The sequence below is a fragment of the Lathamus discolor genome, chromosome 5, assembly GCF_037157495.1.
Source record: "Lathamus discolor isolate bLatDis1 chromosome 5, bLatDis1.hap1, whole genome shotgun sequence".
NCBI classification, from domain to species: Eukaryota; Metazoa; Chordata; class Aves; order Psittaciformes; family Psittacidae; genus Lathamus; species Lathamus discolor.
The window spans coordinates 38007368-38026812 of NC_088888.1; positions in this window are offsets into that span (position 1 = coordinate 38007368).

The window sequence follows — 19445 nt, forward strand, 5'->3', positions numbered from 1 at the left end:
AACAGTGTAAGCCAAAGGGATAGTTTAGAACTTTTCTTGCACTGCACTTGATTTAATTAGATCTCAAGAAAGCATCTCGTTCAGAAGGTAAAGAGGAAGATTGATGATCCACATCTTTCAAAGGCATGCTGTGGTTATCGGATTGCAAGACCACTGTGTGAATCACTGTTTTGTGTCACCACTTACACACAGTTGTGCTGTCCGGATTAAAAGGGAAGCCCAAACAAATTCATCTACTTCCCTTATGATTCACCCACTTCCTTGTCACCATCACACTTGCAGTGCAGGGACAGAGAAGGAGAGCGAAAAATAAGAACAACCCCAAAATGTGAAAAGCTGAGGCTGTTTCACAGATAGAAAACAATCATAAGGTCTTGCTTGGCTCTGGGGTTTCTAATGTGATTTTTAAAAAATTACATTCCCCAGTTTCCCCCAAAACCACGATTATATTTCTAGTATAAAACAGCCAAACTGCCTGCCTGATATAAAAAGCTATTTTCTTTCTTTCCCCCACTCCCACCCACCCCCTTGTCAATCGACAGCACTTGCCTCCGGTGCCTCAACAGTAGCTATGACTGTGTCTTAATGAAAAAAGATGTATAAAATATTACCATAACCTCAGAGGCATGAGTAAAGCCCTTATTAGAATTCAGGACCTACAGCTGGAAGGGGGGCTTGGGCCGGCAGATAAAGTTAACTATTGTTAGCTCACAAGTGGCTCAGACTTCCTGGCAACTGCAGTGAATTACTCAGCCCTTTATGCAGGGTTTCAGAAACAGTTCACTGTTTCACAACAAAAAAGGCATTCAGGCCGGGAAAGATGGTCTCCCAGGGCTCTAGAAAGCTAGCTTTAAGACAGTGAATGGACACTGGAGCCTCCTAAGTGAATGACCACTGTGGGAAAGGGTGGTGATGTCAGCCTGAATGCATTTCCAATGGTTTTGTCCCACTTTTCATTGCTTTTGCACTCTCCCTCGCTCTCTTTCTCTGCCTCAAGCTGTCCCCTTCCTGTTCTTTTCAGGACATTCTTTCAAAAGTTTAGAGCTCGCATCCACATAGGGGGGAGGGCCCACTGTGACACTGCTGTCATGGCAATGCTCCTCTGCACTTTTGTTTGCATATAAAATATATTGGGGGGTACAGTTGGCGAGCAGGGAGCTAAGGAGAGGATGAAAAAGTGAGAGGTGGAGGGATAGGAGAAGAGGGAGTGTCAGCATCCTGCATTTGGAGCTGGGGCTATGAGGCTGTCTGGGGGAAAGGAAAACTGGGAGCACAAGGAGGGGACCTGATGAAAGCAGCAGGGATTTGAGGTCCTTTGAAAAACAAATTTGTAATCCTTCACACTGCACATGTTTGAAAGGATCGGCACTTTTGAAGGCCTAGAGAAGAATCAGAATAATGTTCTTAGCTAAGCCCTCGGAAAGAACAGAGCCGTGCTTTGGAAAACATACCCAATTACATAAGTTTATCGAAAGCTTTCAAAGGCTCTTCTGTCCTCGACCAAAATGGGAAAAAAAAAAAAAACAAACCAACAGAGGAGTGAAAGAGAAGGCTCCTTAGTGCATTTACCCACAATAGCAAGCAAAGAGCGGCTATACCGACATACTCCAAACCAATGTGGCCCACCATTCTGGGCCTGCCCAAGTCAGCAACATGCAGGCTTCAAGCAGCAAGCCCTGGAAACTGTCATTGCAAAATCCAGATGGATGTGTAAGTAATAAGGCAATATGGAGTAAGGCACTCAGTATGCACTCACTCCTTGTAAATAAAACCATGACTCTGCCGGCCAGCAAGCCCACCAGGTTTGCTTCCTGCTTTCCATGAAATACTTGCTATTCATACGGATAAATGTATGCAGGCTTGGCTAAGCCTGTCCTGAGGCAAAATTATCGGATAACAGCATTGCGCAGAGACTGAGCATTACAGCTGAGCCCACACTAAGTTCTCAGTGTGCTGGGGGGTTTGACGCTAATGTGTCGAAGAATGCAGATGTACGTGCTGCATGCACAAGTGTGTCTTAGCAGCAATCCCCTCGTGGAGGCTTTCATTCCCTTTGCCTGAGCTGCAATATTGTTTCACCAAGACTATCTTTACAGGCAAAAAATGTAGCATTTTCTAATGGGTGATTAACACAGATTCACAATCCTGCTGCAAAAATACTTGTAGAGACTGAGACAGCCTTATTGTGCTGTAAAATAAGCAAGAAGAGACTGCTGGCTTCACCTAAATTGTCTTCATATTGTTGCTTTCTGTTGCCCCCAGACAGGCAATATGTGTGTGTAGCCAGAGTTAAAAGCACAGCACAGGCAAAGTGCTTTAGTTTTGCCTTAAGGTACATTTAGTAAGAACAGCCTTGCACCCCATGTGAGGCTGACTTAAGTTTTACCAGAGGAAAACTCACTGAAGAGCCTTGTCTTCACTGTATTTATTGTGGAATAACTCTTATGTATGGTAAGAGACACAGCTTTTTATGCTTTAAAAGGAAAGGCCTGTGGCTACCTCATACTAAACAAAGGCTCCCTGTCTGCAGACAGGACTTAGCAGTGAGGTACCCTCCACGTCTTTGTTGTCTGGCTGAAGCCAAACCAAACTTTTATGCCAGAGCTTAAGAGGGCAAACACAAACCCTGTCTTCTCTAAACCTACCGACGCTCGCTGAACCACCTACAGCCAGCCTCACAGTATAAATCTTACTTTCTGACCTTGTGAGATCCATGCTCCTGAAAGTTTCTGACATAAAGATGATCCACTAAGGGTATTCCTAACCAGCCCTATGAGATAAAGCAAGAGGACATTTATTTTCCTGAGGCAGTATTCCTTCCTCTTTCTTTTCTTTAAAAGACTACCAATACCATATCTTATTCTGCTTTAGCAAGGGACCTCTGGTCTCAGATCTTGTCCATGCAGTAAAATCAAAAGACCAAGAAAAACATGAGTCTGTGGTTTCACAACTGGTTTAGGATGGTCTGAGATTAATCTGCCCCCAGAGGGATGCTCAGCCCTGAACACATGCTGTGCCTTTGCTTGCAGAGGGCAAACCTATCTATTCTGATGAAAGTACAATATCCAATGAACTTACACTGATTATGAAACCCTCTTTTAGCCATCTTTTGCTTCCTCAGCTACTGCACGCTGGTGTGAATAATGTTAATATGAGCATTCCAGTTCATTATAAATCAATTCACTCGCTTTAATAAAATTACACAGTACCAAAACGAAAGTTCCTTCACATAGATTGCAGCCAAAATTAAAACAGCAGGACTTATAATTGATAAAGGTGTTTCAGTCTCATAAGTCATGTAGACATTGCCTACTGAGAATGTCTGTGGTCCCTGTGTCTCCGCAATTGCTGGGATTGAGGTGGTAACTCCATAACACTGGTGCCATTTACCTAAATCTTTAAGCCACTGAAGATAAACAGATGTTAAGAAAAACATCAAAATTTTAAACTGCCTGCCTGAGGTGTTCTGATTCCTCAGCTTCCCTCCATTTGAGTCTTCTGATTTCACCATTTCATTAGTTCTTTTCTTGCCCACAGTAGGCTTGAATGACCAATATAAAAAGGATTTGTCAATGTAAAGAGTTGAAAAATGAAAATACTCTTCAGGCCTTCTTTATATGCCTCAGAAATAAAACAACAAAAGGTCACCACTCTATTTTCCCAGTCACCTCTAATTCCCACTATGGCTCTAAGCAAGTCTAATCAGTCCAGTGCTCACAAGCACTGCAAAGCCCTCATCTCCCCAGTGTGAGGCCTCATACATCATCCAGCACTGGGTGAATCAAGCAGAGCCCCTGTGGGAAAGGGTACTCTTTCTTGGGTAGAAAAGGCTCCTAGTTGAAGCTACTTAGAAATGTTCCCCTACAAAAAAACTTTGTTTCCACAAACCCTACGGAATAATATTTTGCTATGTTTAGAAGCCCCTCATCTGCTCAATTAACCACATAACTACTATGATGTACCAATAATTCCCCATCACAACACTTACAAAACCCTCTCCTCTGAAGCCGTGTGGTCTCACCCAGCTCCAGTGGACTGTGTGAGCAGTGGGACAGAGGCCAGCAGGAAGGAATCATAGGCAGCTGAAGTGCAACTCTCATGAGACACTGTGGGCATTCAAGCAGTTGTGAAGATAAATATGTGACTAAGTAGCGGTCAATGTTTTGAAACTTTGAATTACAGCAATATTTTTTTTTCCAGGACTTTACTGCTGTATGAACTTTCAAATTTTACCCTTTTTTTTGGTCCTGATTCTAGATGAAAATATATGCGAAACTATTGTGAAAACCTGTAGAACAGAAAGTCCTATCTTCTGTCAGCACTGCTTGAAGGTTGCCTAAAGGTTGGACTGTCTTGTCTAGCACCAGGCTTTTAGTGAGCAACCAGCATTACCTTTTCTTTTTTTTCAATTAATCATAGAAAAGCTCATACCATTATGAAGTTCCAGTCATTTAAGATATTGGTCTGGGAAAGAAGGAATGTATCAGCTAAATTTGAACCAGCTCAGTGAAATGGCCCCCAAAGTTTGAGTTGGATAAATATCATAGGAAATAAACAGCTATGAAGGCAGAAGGCCAAAACAAGATTTAAAAGGCTCTTGAACTCTATCCAGAAAAGATCAGGGAAATTAAAATGATTTTCTAAGAGCTGGCTCCTGGCAGGTGTATTTTAAAGTAGTCTCTGCTGAAACCTTCCCTTCTGTGCTTCGATCTCTCACAGCTTTGCTGTGAAAATGGTTAATTAGATTCTGGAAAGAAAATCTTTAGGAATATAATCTACCTTCTTTCCTTATGTAACATTCCTATCACCTTGTATCTAAGTTCTTTATGGACACTGATTAGTTTATCCTGTCTCCTTCTCTTCCCTTGCCTTCTATGAGCTGAGGAAGCAGGCTTTTCCAATTTTCCAGTGGGAGCTGTGAAAATCTCGCTTTTGCAAAAATTAGGTCTGACGGTTGTCTGCAGCCACATTCACTTACAGAGGGCTTTCCTCCTCTCTTCTTCCCTTCTGGGTTTTGGCCATGGTGGAAAAGTAGGGCTTCTTCTCTAAGTCCTTTCCACTTCCCTTTCCTATTCTTTATCTTCCACTCAACACTGTAGCTGACACTTCTTCTCTCCTTTATCCATGTCGTCGTCTCTTGTCCCTCCAACTCTTCCCCATCAGCCTTCCCTCTATTTTATCCCTGGATTCTCTCAGTTCTTTGTATCACAATTTTTTACCTGAAACTTTAGCGTTAATAACCTTGATTTCCAGCTTCAAGTACTGTTCCCTCATGGTTTGGCCGCACTTTTAGTTCCTTCATAACATCTCAGGCCAGTGGAAAGGACCACTCATCTTAATTCCTATTAGCCATTTTTATTTTTTCTCTTAAAGCCCATCTACTTTATGGTTTTACCTGCTTCTCCTGCTCTCCCCCTTGCTTGTGGTTCCTCTTCCTTCCATTGACATCGTCCTTTGAGCAGGAAGAGCAAGAGTAGTGCAAGTGTGTTACCAAAAGAAGACAAGCATATCTAAGATCCATCGGCAACTGTCATTTTTACATTGCCTAGTATAGTGCAGATACCTAATGCTGCCGCAGCAACTGCAACAACTAGGGGAGATTTTCTGAGTAGTAGGAGAAGAGGATTCAATGTGGAGACTCACTCAGGAGACTCACTGTGGTAAGCGGCATAACGGGACCAAGGCAAAGGAGGGAAGGAAGGAACTCTTGCAATTTTGTTACCTTTGCTTTCACAGATTTTATTTCTACCTCCATCCATGATCTTGTCAAATCCTCTCTAAAGAAAATTATCAACATATATTTCTAAATTTTTCTTCCTTTTTATTGGCCTTGTCTTCCATCCATCTTCCTCACCCATAACTTTTCTCTCATATCATAGAATCATAGAATAGTTAGGGTTGGAAACTAGTTTAAGATCATCTAGCTCCAATTCCCCTGCCATGGGCAGGGACACCACACACTAAACCTTCATCTACAAACCTTTCTTACCTACTCTCTTCTCTGCGCACACAACCTGCCCCAGATGCTTCATTTCATGACACAAAATCTTATATGATCTCTCCATAGCAAACTTTTCGGAATCTTGGTCTCCTCTGAGTCCTCCTTCAGTCTTATCTTAGAGTAAAAAAAAAAAAAAAAACACAAACAAAACCCTATAACTCTTGACTCTGCTTCTCTGCATACACCCGCTCCCATTTTCTTCCTTTTCACCTTCAGCTTTATTGAATATGCTGCTTGCAGTCAGCTGTCTCGTTCTCTGGAAATACCTCATTCCTTGTACAAATATCTCACTACCAGGTTAAGGTCTTGCTCCTCTTTGATCTTTCCAAGGCACTAGGAGTACTCCTGAAATGCTTGGCAGTTAATAACTGATCATTGATTTAAGTGGGAAGTGAGAAACCTGAATATTTTATCAGATCTGGGCCATGGTTCCCCCTTAGGGAGCTTTTATCGCATAAACTCAGAGCATCTGCCTAGTATGCAAAAGGTATCTGGCTCTGCTTGTGAGATCTACAATACAAGTACTGACAGACAATATCTACTTTCACATTATACAAATAGACAGGGAGAAGCCAGGTCAATCATGCTTTTTCAAGATTTTTTCTACATCTCTGGAGTAGAGCAAATACCAGACTTCCTCCCTTGTTCCAAGGAGTCACAGAGTTATTCAGTCCCTCTGACTCTGGAAGCACCCTATCCAGTCGGCATTGCCACGGCATGGAGCAGTCTCTCACAGCCCCTGCTTTGGAAGTCCCACTCATCTCCAAGGCAGGGTGTGCAGACAGGAGTAGCCACAGCCTACTTCTCATGTACACTGGAGCTAGGTGGTAAGGTGTTTACACCGTGTCTGTTAGATACCTTGACAACACTATATTCATCTGGAAATACAGCATCTCCAGCAGTAAAAACTACCATTTTCAGCCTGGGTGAGAGGCTGGAAGGTGAAGTTCACTTTGTACTTTGCTGGAGCACCAGGCTTTAACCTAGCTTCAACTATGTGAGTAGGAGAGGAGCACTGCCCACCTTTGCCCAATCTCAAGTTGTGTCACTCTGCAGAAAGTCACATAAGTTACTCAAAGCCTTGCTCACTAATAAAGATCCATTGAAAGAACAGGCAAGAAGGATCTTGACTTGGACTGAAAGTGTGGAGATTAAGGGAAAGGAATTTCTTATTTGCCATGTAATGGCCTAGGGGAAAAAGCCCAAGCTGAAGCACAACATGTCTTTCACTCCTTCATAAGGGCATGAAGACCTCAAAACACAGGTCCAACAGCTAATTCTGATTGCAAGAGTGAGGTTTCAAGGGCTTTTCTGCTAGGGAGGCTTGTGCACAGGAGGCACTTTGCAGCACCCAATGGTCACTTCCCGTATGAATACTCACCCTAAACTGAAAGTAAATTTGAGAAGGACAGCTTATTCTGATGTTGAAGCAAGCTGCCAAGCACATGGTGTAATCTCTAAGCAGGTCTGCATCAGAGTGGACTGCAGTGCAGAGACAACCAAGACAGAAGCAGGACTGGGCTGGCCAATCTGAAGTCAGCCCAAAAACCAAGTTCCAGTAAAAATGCTCTACAGGTGGAAATTGCATGTGTGAAGCTTCAAGAGTAACCAGTTAATACAAGTTAGACAGCAGTATTTCAGCTGTCGGCTGCTTTGGCTGTTTCTGGTTTTGTTTTTACTTTACAGCTGGAGACATACTTCAAAAAATCCTGCTCGCAATATACACCAGATCTCTGGCCTCCTTACATATGGTTAATTCCAGCAGGATGTCAACAGGATTCTGGGGGTAATAACCTCATAAAAACAGAAAGAGTGATCCATTGTGTGTTGTGGTTTAAGCCCAGCCGGGGGCTTACTATCATACTTGTGATACTATTTATTTTGAGATTACCCTAACATTCCACCAAATACAGCTTTATATTTATTGTGTTTCCTCCTTTTTTAATCTTTTATATCTGAGTGCTGTTTTGTCAGGTTTATCACTGCTTTATTGCATGAGAAGCATTTTATATTTCAATTTGTACCAACATTCAACATTATTCATTTGTTACGTTCCTTTGTGGTTTTTAATGAAAGTAATAAAAAGTTTAAATGTGAAAGAATACCAGGCAAACCCTTTATCCTTATTTCAGTGCTGGGTTTTTGCAGTGGTCAATGGATTAGCAGCATCTAGAGACAGTATTCCGTCTCCTTTTTTTAGTTGGAATTGCTGTAATTATAGCTTATATGGAGAAGCTTCACACATGACTTGGAATCACCAGGAGCTGAGGCTTCAAATGTGTGTTCTTTCAGCTACACAATTCAGGACTTACTTAGGTAAGTTAGTAAGATAGCTCCAGGACTTCTGAGTTAGTTTGCTCCTGAAGCATCAGAACTGCAAATGAAGCAAGTAAGAGATTTTGATGGTCAGCACCTCTGAAATTCCTGCATTGTTTAGGCTTCAAGTGCCAGGTCGGACTCTTAATAGAAAACAAAGCTTAGAAAAACTACTTATTCCTGTGACAGCAACATATTCATCCTTAAAGCATCTTCCTAGAGAAAGATTCAGAGGTCATGAAAGGTAGAATCACGGGGGATGGATGAGGTCTCAAACTCTCTCTACATATGCAGAAGCGAAACCACTTTATCCCATTATTTAAAAAAAAAAAATGAGGATTCCTTTTTAATCTCAGAAAGTACAGTCACCTTTCTATTTCTCTCCATCTCTTTTGTATTTCTGAAAAAATCAGCCAGAAAAAGCAAAAGTAGATACTGGAAAGAATCTATCCCTAGAGGGGGACAGAAAGTGTGTGTGTGTGGGGGGGGGGGGGGGGGGGGGAGGGAAGATAAGATAGACATGACCTGTTTACTCTCTGACCTACTAAAGAGCTGCAAATTCAAGAAAACACACAGAAACAAAAAACTCTGGGAAAAGATTACCAATATATCACCTCAGAAAGTAAATCTGGAACTGTTTTCAGGACCATGAAATATCAGATGTCTGGGACCTTGGGTGCTGCAGAGGAGGCTAAGCAATATTTGAAGGAGGCTTACAAGGATGCCGGAGAGGGACTGTAGCAATAAGACAAGGGGTAATGGGTTCAAACTTGAACAAGGGAAGTTCAGGTTAGATATAAGGAAAAAGTTCTTTACTGTGAGGGTGGTGAGGCACTGGAACAGGCTGCCCAAAGAAGTGGCAAATGCCCCAACCCTGGCAGTGTTCAAGGCCAGGCTGAACAGATGGATGCCTCTTGTCTGTGGACTTAATTATGAATCTGGATAAAGAAGTATTGTGTGTACAGGTGACTTTATATTCTCCAAGCCAGCTCACCTGATAGAGGAAACATTTTCTCCTTTCTGATACTAAAATAACCTACCAAACCAATCAACCAAACAAACAAACAAACAAAACACCCCTTCAGGAGCACATAAAGCCAACTTTTGCTTAGAGGCATGCCAAACGAGTTAAGCAATAATATGAAGAAAATAATAATATGACAAAAACAATGCAGCTGTCTTTATGTTAATATAATTAACATTGCCTATTAACTAGGACAGTAATATAATCAGGAAAATATGAGGCAGAAGCTCTTATAAAACAATAACTTGTGGAAAAGAGCTGCACATGAGAGAGGAGGAAACAACGTCCAGACAGTGAATATAATGTTTAATGCCCAAGTTCACGTATTATGGTGTCAGAAAAACCATCACAGTATTAGCATAAAAAGCCCGAGGAAGGCAATGGCAGCAAAACCGACACACGATCCTCAAGAGTCCCACACTGGGGTTTGCATTTTAATGCCTCAGAATGCACACTTGCTGAGATCCAAGGAATCTATGCACTGGGATTGGAGTATGACGTGATAAAAAAGAAGAAGACCAGTGATGGTCTATTAAGAAATTCTGGGAGCAGAAAGGCATTTAGTGGAGATCTGGAAAAAGCCTCCACTTTAAGTCCTTCAGACTCAATGGAGCAGAGAAACAGTCCCTTGGCTGGTGGCAGCAAAGTACTGGCAATGTTGAGAATGTCAAGTAGCCGTTCATCACTGTGGCATGGGAGAAGTTCATAAAGGATCTGAAAAGCCCTGCAAAGCACCCTGAACCCAAGCAGTAATTATGTCAAGCGGCTGACCCATGGAAACCACTATTAAGCTCTAACAGAGGCACGGTTGTACAGCCAAACATTCACAATGTTAGTCATGTTTAAACAGCTTCCAGTAAAGATGATGCGGGCCTATTAGAAGAATATGCACATTCTCTCTGGAATTGATGGGACTCTTTCAAGTCTTTACCCTAAGCCTTGGCTGCCAGCTTCATCTTTATAGTTTCTTATCACTTATTTTTCCTGGGAACCTAATAAATGAAATATTGTCCCCACAGATCTATTTTTTACATTAGATGAAATTTGGTTTGGTGAAGATTGGCTTGTTTATGCTATGAATTTCCTAAATGGTTGAATTAAATATGTGTATTTAAAAACTTGGCCATGAGTCTTAGTTTGAAGTAGAAACGAAACACTCTGTTCTTCTATTTTTCCATTCAGGCACATCAAGGAAAAAGTAGTAAATGTCATACAAAATGCACTGCTAGTCCCAGAGAGCTGACACCTCACCTTCTCTTTCTCCAGCATTTCTTTGCTTAATTCTGTGTATATACTCAAGGGATGCCAGGAGAATAAAGTTGTCCTTCCCCACATAAGAACCAATCCAAACAAGCCAGGGTCCTCTCTGGCTCTGAAGCTGCCCAAACTGTTGAAATCAAGTTATCCTCATTTGCAGCAATGGAAGGCAGCATCATCTCTTTGCCTTCCTTGGTAGTCTGCAGCTCTCGCTTAAAGCCATTATTCTATGCTCAGTGAACTAACACTGCTGCTGGACTAGTGAGCAGTGGGGCTAGCTGGAACTCTGACAGGCTAGAAAAAGATAAAGCAACAAGAGGGACGTTTTCTCACAAACGCAAACAGAGGCACACACACAAAAGGGTGACAAAAGCATTGTTATCAATCTGTTGATTTGACTATCCTAATTCTTAAGAGCCATAACCACTGAAATGCCCCATTTATAAACCAAAAAGGGGCCATAAGGACTATTACAAGATAATTTTTTGAGATCACTGCTCTATCATTCCAGAATAACTTCACTACTTTTAGCTGAAATCAATGGAATTACCCTAGAGTAAAATAGAAGTAATCTGTTGGCAAACCAAATCTTTCAGGAATAAAACACAAGAACAGGGGTATAGGAGACACTATATATCCATCTTAACAGGAGTGAACCAAGGACAGAAATAAATAGTCTGCAATTTTTCAGGCTAAAGCATGGTGGATTTTGTTCCACTCCACTTCATATTCTGATATTTTATGGCAAAATGAAACTAATAAATTAGTCACTAACTATATATAAATATACATTGCTAGAATTTGTGGAAGTAAGTTCTGTTTATAACCTCTACCTGACATCAGAAATCTTTTAAAGTGTTTCAAACAAGTTTTGTAGTATGTAGACTGCTTTTCACTCCTCAGGCCTCAGCACTCTGGGTTTTAACGGCCTACTTTTATTTTCTTGTAGAAGTTAAGCAATGCTAGTCACAGAAGTATACCAGATATTATCATCCCTATGCGTATCTCAAAGAAACCAAGTTTACTGTATAGCATCTGCCTGATCCTAAATGTCTTGGCTAGTCTTTCTTGGTCACCTCAGTTGTGCCCTGAGTATCTACCTATGAGTAGTCAGAGGCATGTGTCCTGTGATTCTTGTGTTCAGAATAATCGCATCTCCAGTTACCCAAAGACATCTTTATGATGTTTTAATTAAATCCTGACACTGCAACCATAAGGTCTTGATGAGGAGTTGTGTAATGCAATAGAAAGAAGAGCTATGGCTGTGATACTGTGGGGTCTGCAGCACCAGCATTTCAGCTGTACTTCAGTAGCCAAATGCAGGCTGCAGGTAAAAAATGTAGAAGGGCTATCACGTAAGTATTTAACTTCTAAAATTACCAGCTCTGCAATGCAGCCATGTTGAGTGGGCTTCTCCTAAGTGCTCTCCTGCAAGTGAGGTTTTGACCTAACCATTGCCAACCCGACCCCTTTCTCTAGCAGGGTCACATTTTTTTTCCCCACTCTTTTTAAAGAGGTTTCTTTCCGTTTCCTTTATGCAAGCTGAGCAGTACCACTGAGTATCTCAAGAGCCAGGAAAAAATTGAAGCTCTTGGCCTTCATCGATTCCTTGCCTCAGTGTCTAACAAAGCCTGAAGGCTCTCTTCCCCTTCAGTGGCTGCTACTATCAGTGTTCCCACTGTTCCTCTTCAAATATGGGGCATGTTAATGCAACAAACTAACATCGTTGAAGGCAGAGATCATGTAGGCAGAGCTAAACTAACTTTAAACCAGGCAGTTCGTATACCCCTAACGGGTGAAGCTGGTGTAGCATGGATCTGAGTGTGAGCTACTTCAGCACCTGTAGCCATAGGTGCAACCCATGCCCTACTGTATCTATGCTACTTACAGTGGTAAGGTAAATGACTACTAATGAATACTGTATGTCTTCTTACGGGTAAGATTTAGCAGTGGCCTTGACAGTGTTAGGTTCACAGCTGGACTGGATGGTCTTAAGGGTATTTTGTAACAAAAAGGATTCTGTTCTACGATTCTATATTGCACAGGAGTCACTGAGGTGTAAGCCAGTCTTCACATTTCTCTAGATTCCCTTTATCACCTCCTTCAAAAGTCTGTTGCTCACTGTGTCTTGTAATAATGAAGTATCCTCAGCTGCCCTGGAAGGTGTGTCATTCGCTAGAGACTGATGAGAAATCTGGGTTCAACAGCAACATCTTCAGAATGAGAAAAGTGGGTCCTGAAATCATGGGTTGGGATTTTGAAGGAAGCCCCAGGCAAGTTATGAAGGCTAAATTTCATGGTATCTTGTAAAAAAAAGCACGAAGAGGAAAAGAACTTGGCAAAATGTCAAGCATGAATAGAGACCTGATAAGACTCCTATAAAATTAATGTGGAATAACTTTGGGTTACATTTCAGTGCTGAGAGAAGGTTAGGGTCAGGTTTTTTTCTCCTTCTGAAATGATGCCCTGATTCCTTCTTACATTTCTGTAATAAGCTTCTATGAATTCCAATCAAATAATCACCTGCAGGATTCAGTTTTATTGCCTCAGACAAATGCATCATCTTTACTCCAATTTAGAAAAAGTTTTACAGCCATGTGTAATAGTCCAGATCCTTTAAAACAAAATGTAACAGTCATTAAACTTAACAGCAAGGCTTTTTACCATCAAAGGGCTAGAGATATCGCCATTATCCAGGTTTTTCTTAATTACCACATATGGCAGGAAAGATTCTATAAGTAATCAGACTTGCACTGTAGTTTGAAAGTTGCCATATCCCACTGGATATATGTACCTTAACAAAAGAATCTAGTACAAAGTCTGGAAAAGGAACTGAAAGAGTATGCCATCTCAAGTGTAGTCCCTTCTCATCACCTTAGGATGCTTACCCAGGAAACAGGATCCAGGTTGAGATGCTTCTCACCTAAAAGGGTTTAACCTTAGAGCTACCACTGCTGAGGCAAGACACCTAGCTATGTTATTTAACACTAAGCTTATGATCAGGCCTAAGTCATGGAGGCCAGCAGACTATCACTCAGGCTTAAATGCCTTTTGAGCTGAAGCTGTTCTTGTAGACCACCATTAACACTAACTTAGCCGCTGTATGTCTCCTCCTCATGAACTGACTAAACAGAGAAAAAAATTAATGAGGTTTCATTTTTATCTAATGCTAAATAGTTTTTCCCTCCATTTTGAATCACATCAATTCAGTTTTCAAGGAAGAAACATGAGGCAATGTTTTGTACCGCCATGTAAGATAAAAGCCTATAAGAGATAGTTTAAATCGGTGTGCTTCTGGGTCGTGGGCTCAAATCAAGTACACAGCGGTCAAAGTCTGTCCTTTTGTGAGATGCTCTATGTGAAGGTCACAACTAGCTCTAGGTTTAACTTATAAGGCCAATGCCACCTTTTACATGCTAGAAAATCATACTATAATGTCTACGTGCACTGATTGAATGGCTTCTCCACTCTGACATACAGAATTAATAATTCCCCAAGAGCACTGACAAAAACCCTACATGAGAGTTTGGCAGCAGTCGATCAGATAGACCAAACACCTGACTCCCTTCACCTCTGTTCTGTTTGAAATTGAGTAGGACAGCCTGTTTCATTTAAGCCCCCAGATACAGTAACACATGTTTAGACCATAGTCATTCAGTCAATGAATGCACACCTCATATGACAGCAGCCTAATGCACTGGGAATAGAAGTCTGATCCAACAACCTCTTTTCTATGTTGTAGAAGACTAATCTTAATATCTTTGTGTACTGAAACCCAAAATGCTACTTGATCCCTGAGGACAAAGCATCGGATGTCATCAGGACAAACGTGGGCTGCCATGCTTTATAAAGTTCCCTGACTTTACTAAATCTGCCGGTAACAGCAGCACCACTGTAGAAATTCCCTGTGCAAACAGAATGTTATATTGGAATATGTAGTATGTTTCCATGTTATATTGGCCATGCATATCCTGCACAGGTAACTTTCAACATCTATCCACATTTCCAGCACTAGATAGATGAGCATAACTAGTGTATCTATCATTCAGTTCAAACCTTCATGAGGCTGTTCTCTGTATATTGCTTCCATTCAGGATAAATCTGGTGCTTTCAAAGTTGGGCATTAATTGTTCCTTAATAAGATATCATCATAAAACATGCAATTTAGTGCTTCGTTTCTTCTAATTTCCATATAGGAATCTGACTCTGCTAAATTCAAGCTTTAATCCCCCTGGCCCTTCTTGTAACTGGTGCTATAGACTATGAAGGGTTACCGACCCATAACAAATAAATTAATAAGCTTGTGTAATTATATTTGGGTCATTTTATTTCAAACCATGAAATCAAAAGCTCTGTTCATATTAGTGCAGGAATTGCTGTAACTGGCCATTGGGGTTCCCTTGATACACCATCTGTGAATGCAACAAACTGGCACATGCATGGAGCATAGATTGTTTCTTTCCAGCTTGGAGCTAGCTTTTCCATTACCTTAGCTGAACACAGGCCTCAAATCCTATTTCTATCGTCCCCCGTCTTAAGAGAGTAATTCTGCCTTACACGGTGATCTTTGTCTTTTGCAGTCAACAGTTCCTGAAAAGTCCTCACATCACTACTGACTGGTAGACCAGATTATCTGGCCTTCAGCAGATTTAGGGAGAAGTGCAGAAAATATGGGCATAGCCACAAAGGGGACTCCTAGAATGCCTAGAAAGCAGCTAATGCTTAGACATTATCATGCTTATCAAATTTCTTTTCACCTCTTCTACATCTTCTAGTAGAAGGACATGCTCTTTCCGAAAGCTTGAATTGTTGGAGGTTCTGACTCTTCTCCCTGAGAGGCAGCCTCTTCTCCCTGTGTAGCTTCTTAACTTCCCTGCATCCTCCACCCTCATTTTTGCTTTGTCTTTGGACTTTCTTCTCTTGGCTCCATGTTATGTCATGATCACCTTAAACTGGAGGCCTGGGAAAATTTTGCAACTTGCCTTGATGCTGTCCCCAGGAATCCAATTGGTCTTGTAAAACAGCTCTAACTTCTTGACCTTGTAATGTGATCATACAAGACAAGGCTGGCAGGGTTCACTTCTAAGTCACTATAGTCATCACTATAGCCACCTTGACATTTGTAATCCTGCTGCATGGAGCTATGATAGAGGGTTCCTCCTGCTCCTGCTGCATGCTTGAAAAGCTAAAACAAGATTCATCCCTTGCATAGACACATGGAATACTATTTTTGTCCACAGCTAACAGCATTCTGGACAGCCTGTCAACTGACTGACCACCTGGCATCTCTTCAAAAGACAGCTGCACACAGCTGCCTTGTGAGGTAGACCAGCTGCCCATTTTCTGGGTGTTCTTTGCCCACACACCTTGGCAAGGAAAAGGGGGAGCACTTGACAATCCTACCTGTGAAAAAAAGAACTGGAAGTAGCTCCAGAATGTAAGGTCAGTTCACTGCATTACTTATGACTCATTAGTCAAAAAATGAGTACAGACAAGAATCTACAGATGCATGCATTTTATAAAGTTAGCAGGATATACATCAATATGCAATATTTAGACGAGTTAGTCCATCAGTGGCTGTATCAGTGGCCATAAACGTGACAACCCTTATCCAGCCTCTGTATAAGTCTCCAAAATGGTGGCTCCTGTGTTGCAAGAGGATGTACCAAAGGAAAGGTGATGCTGTAGGTGCCCTATGCTCACATATGTTTCCTGAGCATCTGCTGGGATCCCTGTCAGTCTAGTATATTGAGCTAGATGGCCCTCTAGTCTAGAAGAGTTCTTACGCCCTTCTGAAGAAGGGCCTAGGGAGATAAGTTACTGTGGCAGAAAAATTACATACTTTTCCCAGCTGCTTTACAGCAGAGATGTTTCGATTCTGCCCTCGGTAAGCTAGCTGGAGTTCCCACCCGCTGCAGCACAACTTGTACTTGAACAGCTGAGGGCACATCTTCTGGCATTCACATTTCTATATGCTTAACCTACACTGAGAATAGCTTACCTATGTGGAAGTTTGGATGCAGTTGCTTAATACAAATATGATTTTTAACATTTTACGCTTATAAAGATAGCTATGGCACAGGAGATTTTGTGCAAGAAAGACACTGAAAGAAAATATGAACCAGAAATGGAAGCAGATTTAACCAGAAATGGAAGCAAATTTAACAAGAAATGAAAGTAGCCGTCAGCTTCCACCACAATATCCTGAAAGATTAACTTTGTAGTCATCACCCATTTAAACTTAAAGCATAAGTTGGTAAGAGAAAGACAAAAAAAAAAAAAAGCCAAAAAGCCAACTAAGGGAGACATAAAAAGATGATTTTGTCATTAGGTGATGACTTTCCTTGGGCATCTATCTTTTCCCTTTGTACCCAGCGCTTGCGATTACTGTAAGACATGGGGGACGCCAGACTTGGCTTAATCAGCCAACAGGGGGCAGCCAGAGGACAGGAACTATCGTCGGAGCCCCTTCATTTCAGAGCCCAGAAAAAGCAACAGTCAATCAGCCTACCAGGAGCCTGCTAGCTGGTCTCCAGACTGATTCATTAGACAGACACCTCCCTCCCTGGCTCATCATTTCATTATGACACAGGAAGATGTCAGCGTTTCATGGGACAAAAGGACATTCTTAGGAATGCAAAGGACTGAAATATCATCTCATACCCTGGCAGGCTTCCAGGACACCAAGGATGTGCAGTCTCCTTAATCACAAGTCCTTTTTTGGTCCTGCTGCATTTTAGGAGACTAGCCTGACTCAAAGACGATATCAGGTTCGCCTCAAGTAGCCTGGAGGATTTGCATTTGAAAGCCATCCAGCCCAACCTTAACCAAACTGGCCTTCCTTAAATTAAACACAAAAAGAAGGCTCTTGTCTAACAGTATCCTCTTTTGCTTCTCAGCTTTGCCCTTGGGAAAGCACACTGCTGTCTGCCTCCAAAATAATCCTTTTGGAAGGTAGACTCTTTTTATTTGTGCCAGGACATTAAGCAGACCATCAAAAAGACATACAGAAGCTATTTTGGAAGGCTGTGGTTTTGCTCTGTGGATGCAGTCACACAAGCGTGTCTCTGCTTCATAGCGCTGTTCCTACTCTGAAAGCCGGTGTTCAGTGAAGACCAAATTAAACTGGGCAGCTCGGCATTGCAACTGGGATGGTCGCCGAGTCCCAGGGAAGATTAGCCTATAACGGCATAATGTTGTCAGAGTATAATATTAGAGGTCTGTCAGACTTCTACTTGTCAAGTAGATGAAACCAAGTATGAGAAAAAAGAAATCAAATACGAGGAATTCTGTACTTGGCAAGTAGAGGATTTCTCATAGGGGCCTATACCTGTGGACGACTTTGTAGCCGAATGCAATCAGCTCTGGTTTTCATCTCGCATGTAAGATAGTTAAATTTTAAATATAAATAAACGATAGATTGCCCTCCTCCCTGTGAAACAAGAGGAATGAAGAAAGGAATACTACTTGATGAAATCACTAGAGGCTAATCTTTTCAAAACATTGCTGCGGAGCTCACCCTACTGTCATTTCTTCTTGACTGCCATGACTTTCTACAGCCTTTTCTTGATGCTTTTTTATCCTTGAATTTTAAACTCAAGCCTTCTACCTCTGTTTGAAGCACAGCAGATTTTTAAGCTGTTGTTTACCCCAATTGCTCATTCCGAAGCACCTTATCTATTCACCTATTCTTGTCTTTCGTTTATCACCCACAATTTTCATGTTCTTTTACATTCTTAAGTGAAAAGACCTTTCCACTTCCCTCCTGCCTTTACTTTTCCAGACTCAATATCAAAAAACTTATTCCTGAACCATAACACGCTCCACTGCTGAACTCCACATTTCTTGGCATCTTCTAGCTCTGCTATTTGCCAGCAGACATGACAAAGAGTGGGAGCCACTGGCACACTGAGAAACACAGCAAGCAGAAAAGAAAATTTTAAGATAGTGGCATTTCAGCTTGGATGTCACTTCAGTTCTGTCCCCTTCATTAACTCTAAAGGAGTTTCTACATTATTGTGTTTTCAGACTCTAAAGGAGGTTTCTCAAAATGCTTCAGTAATTCAGAGCACACATCCTAGTCAAAAAGCAATCACATCTCAAAAAATTGCTGATGGCCAAAAAATATTTGGAGGATGGTTTCCTCCATTCACTGCTCAAACTGCTACATGCCATCCAAGCCATGAAGAGATGTCAGCTTCTTGGAAACCCACTTTATAACCGAGTCTCATTGCCTGCCTGAAAACTGTTCAATCAGTCAGCCAAAGTATTTGTTTCACTTCCTTTCTATTCTCTAAGGGACGTAGCTGGCCCTCCCCTATGTTGCCTTAAACACCTCAGATTTGTGTATAGCTGGGAAAAGACATGCTCACTAGATTCTAGAGGCATTTGTTAACAATGTTAAAAAAAAAAAAAAAAAAAGAGAGAGCAAGACAGTCTAGTTCCATCAACATATGTGAAAAACTAAGATGCCTCTAGCCCCAGAAAGATGAAGTAAGTGTTTCTTTCCACCTTGTTGTTTCAAGCCAGCCCCACTTTAATGTCTATCAAAGCCAATGGCTGTGCATCCACCAGAGCGGGCATTACATTGGGCCCCACATCAGTAACATATTTCAGATATTCTCCTGAGAAAGGGCAGGAGCATTAGCGAAGCAGCACAGAAATTAAAGCAGTCTTGATCTACTTTCATGTGCGCTCTGAGCCTGGGGCCCACTAAGAACCTTCTGATCACATAATCTGCCTATCTGGAGGATCTGTATATACACAATGAGATAATCCTGGTAATCAAGAGTGTAGATAATAGCATTATTATTTTATTCCCATAAATATTTTAAACGATAGGGTTTC